This window comes from Gossypium arboreum, chromosome 13, assembly GCF_025698485.1.
Source record: "Gossypium arboreum isolate Shixiya-1 chromosome 13, ASM2569848v2, whole genome shotgun sequence".
NCBI classification, from domain to species: domain Eukaryota; kingdom Viridiplantae; phylum Streptophyta; class Magnoliopsida; order Malvales; family Malvaceae; genus Gossypium; species Gossypium arboreum.
Genome location: NC_069082.1, coordinates 78203447 through 78219098, shown reverse-complemented (window position 1 = coordinate 78219098; position 15652 = coordinate 78203447).

Sequence of the window (15652 nt, the reverse complement as noted above, 5' to 3'; positions counted from 1 at the left end):
CTCAACATGGACATGCATATTCGCCACATGAGGGAAATTGGTGTGCATGCATTCGGTTAGAGGCAAGCATATTGATGCCTATTCTTGGCTTAGAAAATTGGCTAAGAGGAATATTAACTAATGTGTTGAGTTCGATTAGTGATTTCGTACATATGCGACTTTGATGCCTAATGAGCATATATATTGGCTAGGTATCTTGAATTCCTCTTCGATGCTCAAATGATAAAACCAATTTATTTGTTAAATTAAGCTCAAGAGCAAAGGGAGCTAAATCCGATAAGGGAAGGAAAAAGTCATCGAATAGCCGTCGAAATCGTTCGACCACGTCCGAGGTAAGTTTTGAGTATCGAAACTTAGATTTTGATTCGATTGAATGAAGTAATAAGCAATAGAATTTGTCCCTTTGTATGTGGCCATTGAGCGAAATGATATTTTGCTAAGTGAATTGTGCATAAAAGTTGTGTTATGAAATTGAAACAAAGATGTGTATGAATGTTGAGTGATATCCGGGCTAAGCCCAAGGCAATTCATAAATTGTGATATCCGGGTTAAGTCCGAAGGCCTTTGTGCGGGTTACCATAACGGGGCTATGTCCGAAGGTGTTTGAGCAGTAGCTATATCCGGATAAACTCCGAAGGTATGTGATTCGAGAACTTTGAACTTGCTGGAAAATTTTCAGTTAATGCACTTGTGAAATTCCCAACAACAAGGTATGTTTTGTGTGTGCTTCGCACACTATGAGTAAGTGCGTATGAATATTCGCTCTAATGATAAATGAGCTATCGGCATTAACTAGGCCGTTATTTGTGTATGAATATAAGAGTTGGGATTGTGAAGTAAGCATGTCTTTGAGAAATTGTGCATATGAATTATTGTTTAGCTACTTGAATGCTATGCTTTGGTTGTGTGTATATTATGGCTCGAAACTTACTAAGCATAAATTGCTTACTCCGTTTCTTTGTTTCTCTGTTTATAGATTTTGCTCGTTAGCGATCGGATTCGGGATCATAGAAGTTGAAGTCAACCACACTATCAAAGCCCTTTTTGGTACTCCTTTAGTTGAGTTTTGGATATGGCATGTATAGGACCACCCTCGGTTGTTTTTAAGTACTTTGTGATGTATATGTGTGCGGCCATGCGAAAATGGTTCGTAAAAGTGGAGTATGGAATTTGACCATATGTGGTTTGTAATTATATTTGGTTTCATGATGTGATTATGGTTTGGAATGAGAGTGTTGGTCACATGATCAGCCATTGGAATGGCTAAATATGATCATATGTGGACCTAAGTATGACTAGACTACAGTTGGTCCATGGGAACTACAATATAGGTAAAGCCTACCTTAAAAACAGAGGCTGCCAGCTGCAGTGACGTGGATGTCAAAAATCACCAAAATTTGTAGGAATGGTGTTAAATAGTGAATAAATTATGTGATCGAACCTTGACGAGTCTATTTTCACATAAAAGTGACGAAACGATCATATGAACAGTATACTGAGAGATATTAAAGTTCTCGTGAGACAGGGCCAGAACAGTTTCTGGGTCCCCTGTCGCGACTTTGAAAATTTACCATAAATTATCCAGAATGAATTAGAAGTCATGACTTATATTTCCAGATTCCTTTTTCAGTCTAGTTTCATTAGAAACAAACGGCATCAGTATTGAAACCCTGTACAGAGAGATATTCAAGTTGAAACGCGCAAAGGTCAGTGTAGTCGACCCCTGTAACATGGGTGACTTTAACTAATAAACTGTACCAATTGGCCCGACCAAAAATTCTAGAAAAAAATCCAGGGATGGATATTTGAGTCTAAATTCATGGAAAATTTACGGAATCAGTTTCCGAGTTCTGTAACTCAAGATATGCTTTTTAAGGCAACAGTGACGCAGTTTTCCAGCTTGCCTGGGAATGTCAAGTTGGTCGTTGCTATAAGTGGTTTTGGCTTGTTAACCCCTCGTGTCCGACACCGGAAACGGTCTCGGGTTCGAGGTGTTACAATTTTATTGGTATCAGAGCTACGGTTTAGTCGATCCTAGGACTACCGTGATATGTTTGGGGTCTAGCTATACATGCCATTAAGTGATAATTGATAGTGTGGTGATTTCTGACATTTTGAAATTTGTGTTTGTTTATAGCCATGGATCCCGATCCCAACCGAGCAATAGCTGATGATGTGGAGAGTGTGGCGCTGCTCCCGCAAGGGACAGCGCGGCGGACTCTCAACCTATTGCTAGCAATCCGAATGATGAGGCTAAGCAAGCCTTCTATAGCGTGATGAATGATTGGTTCAACCAATACATTCGAACTAACACTACTGTTCCACAACCTCCATTCCCGACTAATGCAACCCCGACCTACAATACCTCCCAGAATCGACCAAATAAGGTCAAGTAAGCCCCAGTTGATGAATTGAAAACATGGGGCTACTGAATTTAAAGCTACGGATAGCGACGATGCCGAGCAAGCTGAATTTTGGTTGGACAACACTATCCGGGTGCTCGATGAGCTATCATGTACACCCGATGAATGCTTAAAGTGTACTATCTCCTTGCTACGCGATTCCGCCTACTATTGGTGGAGTACTCTGACTTCTGTTGTGCCTAGGGAGCACGTAACTTGGGAGTTCTTTCTAACCGAGTTCCGAAAGAAGTATATCAGTCAGAGATTTATGGATCAAAAACGGAAGGAATTTCTTGAACTTAAACAAGGTTCCATGTCGGTTACCGACTACTGAACGAAAATTTGTGAGGCTTAGCGATGCAGCTGAATGCATTTCTTCAGAAGCTGTGATGTGTAAACGCTTCGAAGATGGACTGAATGATGATATAAAGCTGTATGTTGGCATTTTGGAAATCCGAGAGTTTGTGGCTCTTGTCGAGCGAGCGTGCAAAGCCGAGGAGCTCAGTATGGAGAAAAGAAAAGCTGAAGTGGGAGCAAGGGAGTTTCGTAAGAGGTCTTTGGGAAGCCCTTCCCACAGTCATCAAAGAAATTTAGAGATGGCTTAGGCCGGTCTAGAGACACTTCGGGCTTTTCTAGACGAGACCGCGATCGACCCCTATGGGCACGCGAGTCACTTGATCACCGGTGTTGGCAATGATCGTCGAGGCGAGCGGAGTGCCAATATTGTGGCAAATGGCATTCTGGGAGTTGTAGACTCTGTGACCGCTCCTGTTACAAGTGCGGATCAGTCGATCATTTCATTAAGGATTGCCCGAGTTTATCTGAACAAAACGTAAATCAAAGTGGGAACCCGAGTGCTACCACAACTCGAGGTAGGCCACCTAGAAATATGGGCAATGCTAGTGGTTTGTGAATACCCGGATGTTTTCCACGAAGAATTGCCGGATTACCACCATTAGGAAATAGAGTTTGGCATCGAATTGGCACCTGGTACCACCCCAATTTCGATAGCTCCGTATCGTATGGCACCAATGGAATTAAAGGAGTTGAAGGCTCAGTTGCAAGAATTGGTGGATAAAGGTTTTGCTCACCCGAATTTTTCACCTTGGGGTGCACCAGTGTTGTTTGTGAAAAAGAAGGATGGAACCATGAGGCTGTGCATCGACTATCGTCAGCTTAATAAAGCGACGATAATGAACAAATATCCGTTACCGCGTATCGACGATTTGTTCGATCAAGCTGAAGAACTTCGGTGTTCTCGAAAATAGATTTGAGATCGGGCTATTATCGATTCTGAATTCGAGATTGAGACGTACCCAAGATTGCCTTGAGCGAGATATGGTCACTACGAGTTCCTAGTGATCTTGTTTGGGCTTACTAATGCCCTGCGGTATTTATGGATTTAATGAATCGGATCTTGAGACCATATTTGGATCGGTTCGTAGTCGTGTTCATTGATGACATCTTGGTCTATTCAAGAAATGAGACCGAACATCTTTGAACACGAGGTTAGTCTTTGCAAATTTTACTGAAATAAGCAATTATATGCTAAGTTCACAAGTGTGAGTTACGGTTAGAGAGGTTAGCTTCTTGGGGCATGTGATATCGCATCGGGTATTCGAGTCGACCCGAACAAAATTTCAGCCATACTTAACTGGAAGCCTCCGAGAAATATTACCGAGGTTCGGAGCTTTTGGGGGCTTGTCGGTTATTACCGACGATTTGTAAGAGGTTTCTCGACGATAGCCACGCCAATGACGAAGCTACTCCAAAAGGATGTTAAGTTCGAATGGACGGAGAAATGTCAAAAAAAAAAAGTTTCGATCAACTAAAAACTTATTTGACTGAAGCCCCAATTCTAGTGCAACCCGAATCGGGCAAAGAGTTTGTTATTTATAGTGACACATCCCTAGTCGGGTTAGGTTGCATATTGATGCAAGAAGGTCGAGTTGTGGCCTATGCGTCGAGGCAATTAAAGCCACACGAGAAAAATTATCCGACCCATGATCTCGAATTGGCTGCCATCGTATTCGCCTTAAAGATATGGCGACATTACTTATTTGGTGAGAAGTGCCATGTGTATCCGGATCACAAAGTCTCAAATATTTGATGACTCAAAGAGACTTAAATCTGCGACAAAGACGTTGGCTCGAGTCATTAAAGGATTATGAGCTAGTCATTGACTATCACCGGGAAAGGCGAATGTGGTTGCGGATGCCTTAAGTCGTAAATCATTATTCGCTACGAGTGATGAATGTACACTTGTACATTCTACCCGACAATGTGTTAGTAGCTGAATTGAAAGCCAAACCATTATTGATACGTCAAATTCGTGAAGCTCGAAAGTCGACGATGAGTTGGTTGCAAAAGCGGGCTGAGTGTGTTCGAACAAGGACTCGAATTTCAAATCGATGATGACGATTGTTTGAGGTTCAAAAGTCGTCATGTGTTCCAAAGAATTGAACTTATTTCGATAATTCGAACGAAGCCCATTGTAGCCGAATGGCAATCCACCCGGAGTACGAAGATGTACAACGATTTGAAAGCGTCGGTTTTGGTGACATGGTATGAAACGAGACATCTCGACTTTGTTTTGAGATGTTTAATATGTCAACAAGTGAAAGCGGAACATCAAGTGCCTTGAGATTACTTGATGACCACGATACCCGAGTGGAAATGGGATCGAGTCACAATAGACTTTGTATCCGGACCGCCATTGTCGACAAGTAAGAAGGATGCGATTTGGGTCGTAGTAGATAGATTGACTAAGTTGGCTCACTTTATCCCGACGCACGGATTTTTCAATGGACAAACTAGCCGAATTATGCGTTTCTCGGTTGTGAGATTACACGGGTGCCTATTTCCATCGTATCGGATAGAGATCCGAGATTTACCTCGCGATTTTGGAAGAAGTTGCAAGAAGCTTTGGGTACCAAGCTACATTTCAAAGACCGCCTTTCACCCCCAAACCGATGGTCAATCCGAGTGGATAATTCAGATACTTGAGGATATGTTAAGATGTTGCATCCTCGAGTTCGATGGTTCATGGGAATGATATTTGCCTTTGATTGAATTAAGCACAACAATAGTTTTCAATCAAGTATTAAGATGGCACCCTACGAGGCTTTGTACGATCGTAAATGCCGTACACCATTGTTTTGGACCGAGCTCGGTGAAAGCAAAATTTTCGGGTGGATTTAATTAGAGATCTGAGCAGAAAGTGAAAGTAATCCGTGAAAGTCTGAAGATAGCCTCCGATCGTCGAGAAGTGATGCGGTCGAAACGAAAAGACATCGAGTATCGGTGGGAGATAAAGTGTTTCTCAAGGTTTCGCCTTGGAAAAAGATACTCGATTCGGTAGTAAGGGCAAGTTGAGCCCGAGGTTCATTGGGCCATATGAGATATCCGAAGCGAGTCGGTCGGTGGCATATCATTTGATTTTGCCCCGAACTCGAAAAGATTCACGATGTCTTTCATGTTTCGATGCTTGACGCGATAGATCGATCCATCGCGTGATTAGTCCATCGAGGTTGAAATTCAAACCAATATGAGTTATGAGGAAGAACCGATTCGTATCCTATCACGTGGAGTGAAAGAGTTGCGAAACAAGCGGGTTCCGCTAGTGAAAGTGTTATGGCTCAAACACGGGATAGAAGAAGCTACTTGGGAAACCGAGAACTCTATGAAAGAGTGATACCCAACCCTATTTACGGTAAGATTTTCGGGACAAAAATTTCTTAAGTGGGGAGAGTTGTGACAGCCCAAAATTGACCCTAGTCGGGAGCTGGTTTGGGACCACAAAACCAAGGCATAAAATAATTTATAATTTATTTTGATGCCTATAATATGTGTTAATTCATGTGTGACATTTTGATGTTTCGATTTAGAGTTATAAATGTGAATTTCATTAGAAAGGACCTAGTAGTAAACTTTGAAAGTATGATGGGGAAAGGTGTGATGACTAGTTGAACATGCATGCAAAAATAAGGGATTTGCATGTCAATTTCCCCCCCCCAACATGAAGTGGCCGGCCATGGCAAGAGTGGATGGGCAAAACATGTCATGAAACATGTTTTGTTGGTGCATTAGGGTGAAATAATAAAATAAAGAGCATGGACAAAGAAAGAAAAAAAAATGGTCTCATCCATGCTTCCCCCTTGGCCGTGAGTTGAGAGAAAGGAAAAGAAAAAATTTGGTTCATCCATTCTCATTTTCTTTGGGCTGAAAATTCTAAGAAGGAAGGAAATTTTGCTCCATTTTTAGTTTAGAAGAGATCTAGAAGGAGATTTGGCTATACTTGCATCAAGATTAAGGTATGTTGAGGTTGTGTCATGAGATTCATGCTTGTTTTGGTTGCTAACTTGATGTGCATGTTAGCCATGGTTCAAATCCTTGCTATGCCATGAAAAATGGTATTTGGCCAAGGTTGATATTGTGTTAAAGCCATTGCATGCTAATTGTGAAGCTTGTTGATGATGCATGTAATGATGGATTGACTACTCTTGAAATTTCTTTTTAGTATTCTTGAGTAGGACATTGAATTCTTTGTTTAACCATGACCGAAGTTGAAAGAGTATTGTTGTGATGTATTCGGCCATGGTGCATTCATGAGCATGATTTATGCTTGTTACTTGATTGGTAAAAATTTGTGTTTGGATGGGTATGAACCCCTTGAGATTGACCTTGCACCTATATGTGTATACATGTTTGCACATGATGTATTGGCATGACATATATATTATTTCAAGGTATATATTTGCTTGTGATGATGTTTCGATTATGAAGTACATGAGAGATGTGTATTGAGCTACAATATGTAATGCGTTAGTTAGTAAAATGCATGCTATTTTGTGTGGTATTAAGTGCATAATTGGCCTCAACATGGACATGCATATTCGGCCACATGAGGGAAATTGGTGTGCATGCATTCGGTTAGAGGCAAGCATATTGATGCCTATTCTTGGCTTAGAAAATTGGCTAAGAGGAATATTAACTAATGTGTTGAGTTCAATTCGTGATTTCGTACATATGCGACTTTGATGCCTAATGAGCATATATATTGGCTAGGTATCTTGAATTCCTCTTCGATGCTCAAATGATAAAACCAATTTATTTGTTAAATTAATCTCAAGAGCAAAGGGAGCTAAATCCGATAAGGGAAGGAAAAAGTCGTCGAATAGTCGTCGAAATCGTTCGACCACGTCCGAGGTAAGTTTTGAGTATCGAAACTTAGATTTTGATTCGATTGAATGAAGTAATAAGCAATCAATTTGTGCCTTTGTATGTGGCCATTGAGCGAAATGATATTTTGCTAAGTGAATTGTGCATAAAAGTTGTGTTATGAAATTGAAACAAAGATGTGTATGAATGTTCGAGTGATATCGGGCTAAGCCGAAGGCAATTGTGCAAATTGTGATATCCGGGCTAAGCCAGAAGGCAATTTGCTGAAGTTATGATATCCGGGCTAAGCAGAAGGCAATTGCGTAAATTGTGATATCCGAGTTAAGTCCGAAGGCCTTTGTGCGGGTTACCATAACCGGGCTATGTCAAGGCGTTTGAGCAGTAGCTATATCCGGATAAACTCCGAAGGTATGTGATTCGAGAACTTTGAACTTGCTGGAAAATTTTCAGTTAATGCACTTGTGAAATTCCCAACTACAAGGTATGTTTTTGTGTGCTTCGCACACTATGAGTAAGTCTTGCGTATGAATATTCGCTCTAATGATAAATGAGCTATCGGCATTAACTAGGCCGTTATTTGTGTATGAATATAAGAGTTGGGATTGTGAAGTAAGCATGTCTTTGAGAAAATTGTGCATATGAATTATTGTTTAGCTACTTGAATGCTATGCTTTGGTTGTGTGTATATTATGGCTCGAAACTTACTAAGCATAAATTGCTTACTCCGTTTCTTTGTTTCTCTGTTTATATATTTTGTTCGTTAGCGATCGGATTCGGGATCATAGAAGTTGAAGTCAACCACACTATCAAAGCCCTTTTTGGTACTCCTTTAGTTGAGTTTTGGATATGGCATGTATAGGACCACCCTCGGTTGTTTTTAAGTACTTTGTGATGTATATGTGTGCGGCCATGCGAAAATGGTTCGTAAAAGTGGAGTATGTAATTTGACCATATGTGGTTTGTAATTATATTTGGTTTCATGATGTGATTATGGTTTGGAATGAGAGTGTTGGTCACATGATCAGCCATTGGAATGGCTAAATATGATCATATGTGGACCTAAGTATGACTAGACTATAGTTGGTCCATGGGAACTACAATATAGGTAAAGCCTACCTTAAAAACAGAGGCTGCCAGCTGCAGTGATGTGGATGTGAAAAATCACCAAAATTTGTAGAAATGGTGTTAAATAGTGAATAAATTTTGTGATCGAACCTTGACGAGTCTATTTTCACATGAAAGTAACGAAACGATCATATGAACAGTATACTGAGAGATATTAAAGTTCTCGTGAGACAGGGCCAGAACAGTTTCTGGGTCCCCTGTCGCGACTTTGAAAATTTACCATAAATTATCCAGAATGAATTAGAAGTCATGACTTATATGTCCAGATTCCTTTTTCAGTCTAGTTTCATTAGAAACAAACGACATCAGTATTGAACCCTGTACAGAGCGATATTCAAGTCGTAACGCGCGAAGGTCAGTGTAGTCGACCCCTGTAACATGGGTGACTTTAACTAATAAACTGTACCAATTGGCCTGACGAAAAATTATAGAAAAAAATCCAGGGATAGATATATGAGTCTAAATTCAGGAAAAATTTACGGAATCAGTTTCCGAGTTCTGTAACTCGAGATATGCTTTTTAAGGCAACAGTGATGCAGTTTTCCAGCTTGCCTGGGAATGTCAAGTTGGTCGTTGCTATAAGTGGTTTTGGCTTGTTAACCCCTCGTGTCCGACACCGGCAACGGTCTCGGGTTCGGGGTGTTACACTATCAGCCATAATACTCGGTATAGTTGGGTTTATATTTTTTATTATAGCATGTATAGGGCTAGACTAGGAAGTTGTATTATTGAGATATTGTTTATGTATATTGGCTTAAGATAAAAGCCTTTCATTTTGTATTAAGCCTAGATAATGGATATTGTTTATTTTGGTAAATGTACATGATGTTCCTTCTATGAATGAATTGATGTCTTTCGGGATGGAATTAGTATGTTAAAATGATCTTGTGTAGGTTGTGCAAAATGGTTTGGAAGATAGCCTAGTTTGTCCACACGGGCAAGACACACTGGCGTGTGTTTAGGCCGTGTGTGACACACGGCTCACCCCCATGAGTGTGTGTTATGGTCGTATGTCCCCTGCACTTAAACTTTAAGTCAGTATTGTTCATGGGGAGGCCATAGGGCGTGTGTAATAGTTGTGTCTATATGTCAGTTTTGTCCACGGGTAGGCCACACGGGCATGTGTTATAGCTGTGCCTTAAAGTCAGTGTTGCGCACAGGCTAAGGGCATGGGCGTGTCTCGAGTCACACGAGCGTGTGGAACCCTAAGGTAGGAACTTTTCCAAGTTTTTCTTAAGTTCTCAGTTTAAAACTAAATCATCTTGAATGTATATTTTGGGTCTCGTAAGTCCTATTAAGGGATAGATTGAGTATGAAATGAAAAGTTTTAAATTGATCAAAATTTTATGGCCCTTTTTTACATGCATATGCTTGAATTAAGTTTGGTGACACCTCGAACCCTGTCCCGGCATCGGATATGTTCAAGGAGTGCTACATTTAGTGGTATCAGAGCATAGTTTTATCGATTCTAGGGCTAACCTAATTAAAGTACGAGTCTAGCCATGCATGCCATAAATATATATTGATAGTGTGATGATTCCTGGCAACTATAAATTGTGTTTTTATATAGTAATGGATCCTGATAGAACCACGGTGGATGACGTGGAAAGTAATGTGCCGGCTCCTGCAGAAGGGACCACGCCAATAGAGAGTGAGCCCATAAGTATGAGCCAAGGCGGAGGGGCTAGGGAAGCCTACCTCCGAATGATGGATGCTTGGTATACGGAGTTTGTTCGTGCGAACCCGAACACTCCACCTCCCCTACCTCCTCTGATTCCTCAGTTTGCCTCAGTGGCCCCGCAAGGTGTGAACATGTTCAGAAGAGAAAAGCCTTTGGTAGATAAGATCCAGAAGCAAGGGGCCGAGGAATTTCTCGCTAGTGTAGATGATGACTCAGAGAGAGCGAAGTTTCAGCTAGAAAATACCATGAAGGTATTCAATGAACTATCATGCACATCTGATGAGTGCGTGAAGTGTGTCGTGTCACTTCTACGAGACTCGACTTATCAGTGGTGGAACACTCTCGTGTCTATTATACCAAAGGAGAGGATCACTTGTGAATTTTTCCACGAAGAGTTTCAAAAGAGGTATATTATCTAGAGGTTCTTGGATCAGAAAAGGAAGGAATTTCTAGAGTTGAAGCAAGGTAGTAAGACTGTGACGGAGTATGAGCGTGAGTGTGTGAAGCTTAGCAAATATGCACGATAATGTGTATCTATTAAAGCTACTATGTGTAAGAAGTTTGAGGATGGCCACAATGAAGACATTCAAGTGTTTGTGGGCATCCTAAAGTTAAGAGAATTTGTAGTGCTCATTGAGAGAGCATGTAAAGTAGAAGAGCTGGTGAAGAAGAGGATGAAGGCAGCCATTGAGTCATGAGATTTAAAGAGAAGACAGATGGGGAAGATGAATCAGTCCTCCTCCAAGAGGTCGAAAGAATTTATTACCCGATCGAACGCTTTAGTGGGATATTTGAGGAGGAACACGAATCATCAGAATATGACGTCTATAGCCCAGACTACTTCGATCGCTAGTGTTGGTAGTGCTCAGCCAAATAGGCAAGAGTGTCCGTAATGTGGGAGACACCACTTAGGCGAATGTCGAGTAAATAAGAGGGGCTGTTTCAAGTATGGATCGCTAGACCACTTTATTCGCGATTGCCCTGAGTTGGAAAAGAGAGAGAGAGGAAGCAAGAAATGAAGGCAAGTAGTGATCCGTTGAGGGGGAGACCACAAAAGAATCTGGGTAGTGGAGCTAACAGTAGGGGCACGACTAGAGATGCAGTGGCGAGGTCTGAGGGCAGAGCGTCTGCGAGGACTTATGCTATTCGTGCCCGTGAGGAGGCAGAGTCTCCCAACGTGATTACGGGTACTTTTTCTATTCATGATATTTATGTTGTGGCTTTGATTGATTCGAGGTTTACCTACTCCTATATTTGTATGGAATTGATTTCTGAAACGAGCATGATAGTGGAGTCTACTGAATTTGTAATAAGAGTGTCCAATCCCTTGGGTAGATATGTTCTAGTTGACCAAGTATGTAGGAGTTGTCCTTTGACAATCAGAGGTTATTGTTTCCCAGTAAATTTAATGTTATTGTCGTTCAATGAGTTTGACGTAATCCTCGGGATGGATTGGTTAACTTCTCATAGTGTTGTAGTGGACTGTAGGAAGAAAATTATTAAGTTAAAGTGTGAAGGTGGGAAGATACTTCGGGTTGGACCAAGTGACTTGGATAAATCGCCTGTGATAATATCGTCTCTGAACACTAAAAAATATTTGAGAAAAAGGTATGAGGCTTATCTAGCTTTTATGCTAAATACTCAAGTGTCCGAGTCGAAGATTGAGTCAGTACCAATGGTTTGTGATTTTATAGATTTTTTCCAGAAGAGTTGCCCGGATTACCTCCAGAAAGAGAAGTTGAGTTTGGTATCGAGTTAGTTCCTAGCACAATGCCAATCTCGATTGCGCAGTATAGAATGGCCCCCATTGAGTTGAAAGAGTTGAAAGTGCAGTTTCAAGAGTTAACAGATAAGGGTTTTTCTAGACCGAGTTATTCACCATGGGGTGCTTTGGTACTTTCTGTGAAAAAGAAAGACAGGTCGATGACGTTATGTTTCGACTATAGACAACTGAACAAAGTAACAGTGAAGAACAAGCATCCCTTGCCGAAGATTGATGATCTCTTTGATCAACTGAGAGGAGCCATTAGATTTTCTAAAATAGATTTGAGGCCGGGTTACTACTAGTTAAGAGTCAAGGAACAAGATGTGCCGAAGACTGCTTTTGGGACAAGATATGGGCATTAAGAGTTTCTTGTAATGCCTTTTGAATTGACAAATGCCCTAGCGGTATTTATGGACTTTGGATAGGTTCATCATCGTTTTTATTGATGACATCTTGGTTTATTTGCGTAACAAGAGTGAGCACGCGGAACATTTGAGAACTGTGTTGCAGACCTTGAGGGATAGGCAACTTTATGCCAAGTTTAGTAAGAGAGAGTTTTGGCTCAATGAAGTCGGATTCCTAGGGCACATTGTGTCGGGTGACGGAATCAGAGTTGACCCAAATAAAGTTTCAGCTATTGTAGAATGGAAACCGCCGAGGAATGTAACAGAGGTTGGTAGTTTTCTGGGGCTAGCAAGATACTATAGATGATTTGTAAACGGATTCTCTATGATAGCTACACTGATAACAAGGCTTTTACAAAAAGATGTCAAATTTGAATGGACAGTAGAATGCCAACAGAGTTTCGAGAAATTAAAGGCTTTGCTAACCGAAGCCCCAATTTTAGTGTAACGGGAGTCGGGCAAAGAATTTGCAGTTTTTAGTGATGCCTCCCTAAACAGTTTAAGGTGTGCTCATGCAAGAAGGCATGGTTATAGCCAATACCTCAAGGCAGTTAAAACCTCACGAGAGAAATTATCCGACCCATGATTTAGAGCTGGCAGCTGTGGTGTTCGCACTAAAGATTTGGCGACACCATTTGTATGGTGAGAGATGCCGAGTAATTATCAATCACAAGAGTCTGAAGTATCTGATGACTCAAAAAGAGTTGAATTTGAGGCAACGACGATGGTTAGAGCAAAATACTATGAGTTGATTATCGACTATCATCTGGGAAAGGCAAATGTAGTCGCCGATGCTTTGAGTAGAAATTCATTGTTTGCCTTGATAGCCTTGAACATTTAGTTGACTATATCTAGTGATGGATCAGTCCTAGTGGAGTTGAGGGCCAGACCAACTTTTCTTTATGAAATCCGTGAAGCTCAGAAAGATGATGAGAAACTGCAAGCCAAGAGAACTCAATGTGAATAAGAGATTGAGTCAGATTTTCGTATTAGTACTGATGGTTGTATAATGTCCAAAGATAGAGTTTGTGTACCCAAAGATAGTGAGCTCGTTCTGAAGATTTCACGAGAGGCACACAGTGGTTGTTCGTCCGTCCACCCGGGTAGCGTGAAAATGTATAATGACCTGAAGAAAATGTATTGGTGGTCGGGAATGAAAAGAGACATATCAGAGTTCGTTTCCAAGTGTTTAGTGTGTCAACAAGTAAAGGTTGAACATCAAGTGTCTTTGGGTTTACTTCAGCCTATTATGGTTCTCGAATGGAAGTGGGATCAGATCACCATGGATTTTGTAACAGGTTTGCCATTAACCCCGAAAAAGAAATATGTAGTATAGGTTATTGTCGATAAACTCACTAAGTCAGCACACTTCATACCAGTGCGTGCCGACTACTCCCTTGAAAAGTTGGTCGACTTGTATGTTTCTGAGATTGTGAGGCTTTATGGTGTGCTGTTATCAATTGTATCTGATCGAGAACTGAGGTTCACCTCGAGGTTTTAGAAAAAGTTGCAAGAGGCTCTAGGAACCAAGTTGAGTCTCAGTACAGCATTTCATCCGTAAACTAACGGACAGTCGGAAAGAGTAATACAGATCTTAGAAGACATGTTGAGATGTTGTGTTCTTGAATTTCAAGGAAGTTGGGAATGGTTGAATTTGCCTACAATAATAGCTATCAGTCGAGTCTAAAAATGGCGCCTAATCAGGCTTTCTATGGGTGAAAGTGCCGAACGCCCTTATTCTGGACTGAGTTGAGAGAGAGTCAGATTCACGGGGTTGGTCAAAGAGGCTGAGGAAAAAGTTAAGGTGATTCACAACTGTTTGAAAGCCGCCTCAGATAGATAAAAATCCTACGTGGATTTGAAACAAAAGGAGATTAAGTTTGAGGTCGGTGATAAGGTATTTTTGAAAGTCTCCCGTGGAAGAAAGTCCTCAGATTTGGTAGAAAAGGCAATTTGAGTCCTCATTTCATAGGACCTTATGAGGTTACCAAGAGAGTAGGGCCTGTTTCCTACCGTTTGGGTTTGCCGCCAGAGTTAGAAAAGATTCACGACATGTTTCACATGTCCATGTTACACCGATACAGATCTGACCCTTCCCACATAATTGCGCCAACTGATGTTGAGATTCTTCCAGATATGACTTATGGTGAGGAGTTGGTCAAGATCTTAGCTCGAGAGGTCAAATAGTTAAGAAATAAGAGTATACCGCTTGTAAAGGTTTTGTGGCATAGACATGGAGTCGAGGAAGCCATATGGGAACTTGACGAGTCTCTGAGAGAGCAATATCCGAACTTATTCACCGGTATGATTTTCGAGGATCAAAATCCCTAAAGGGGGAGAAATGTAATAGCCCGATTTAGGGCCTAGTAGGAGCAGTGGTCTTGGGACCACAAATACAAAGTTGGGAAAATTATTTTATCATAATTATGAGATTATAGCATGACTATAATAGTGCATGAAAAATTTGGTGATTCAACTTTAACATTTATGAGCCCGATTGCGAAAAAGGACTAAATCGCATAAAAAGCAACAGTTGCGTTTTAGTGCCCAAATGTGCTAAATAGATAGATAAATAAATTTGGGGACCTTTAAAGGGAAATTAGACCCTTTTTAATAGGGTTGGCTGCCCATGAGACATAGAGGGGACAAATTTTAAGAGTAGGTAGAATTTGGTAGCTATTTTAACCAAAAAAGAAGCAAAATAAAAAAAGGTTGTCAATTTCTTTTCTTCTCATCTCTTTCCATCGAAATTTTCAGCCATGAAAGGGGGTTTGAAAGCTTAAATTTTGCAGCAACTTATTCCTCTCACAAGTAAGTTATTTTAATGAGTTTTCTTCAAGATTTTCACATTTTTGAGACCCTTGAAGCATGAGCTTTCAAATGAGGGTGATATCTTGCAAAATGGTTAAGAGTTTAGGATTTTTCCATGGATGCAATTGTGATAGATGCTGAGTTTTCAAGGAGGAATACAAGTCCTTGTTGTGTTATAAGCAACTTTTGAAACAGGTGTTAGATTGAAAACACGTAAAAGAACCATTTTGCATCAGTTGCAAAATAGGTAATAAGTGTATGAAATAGTGAGAATTTGGGGTTG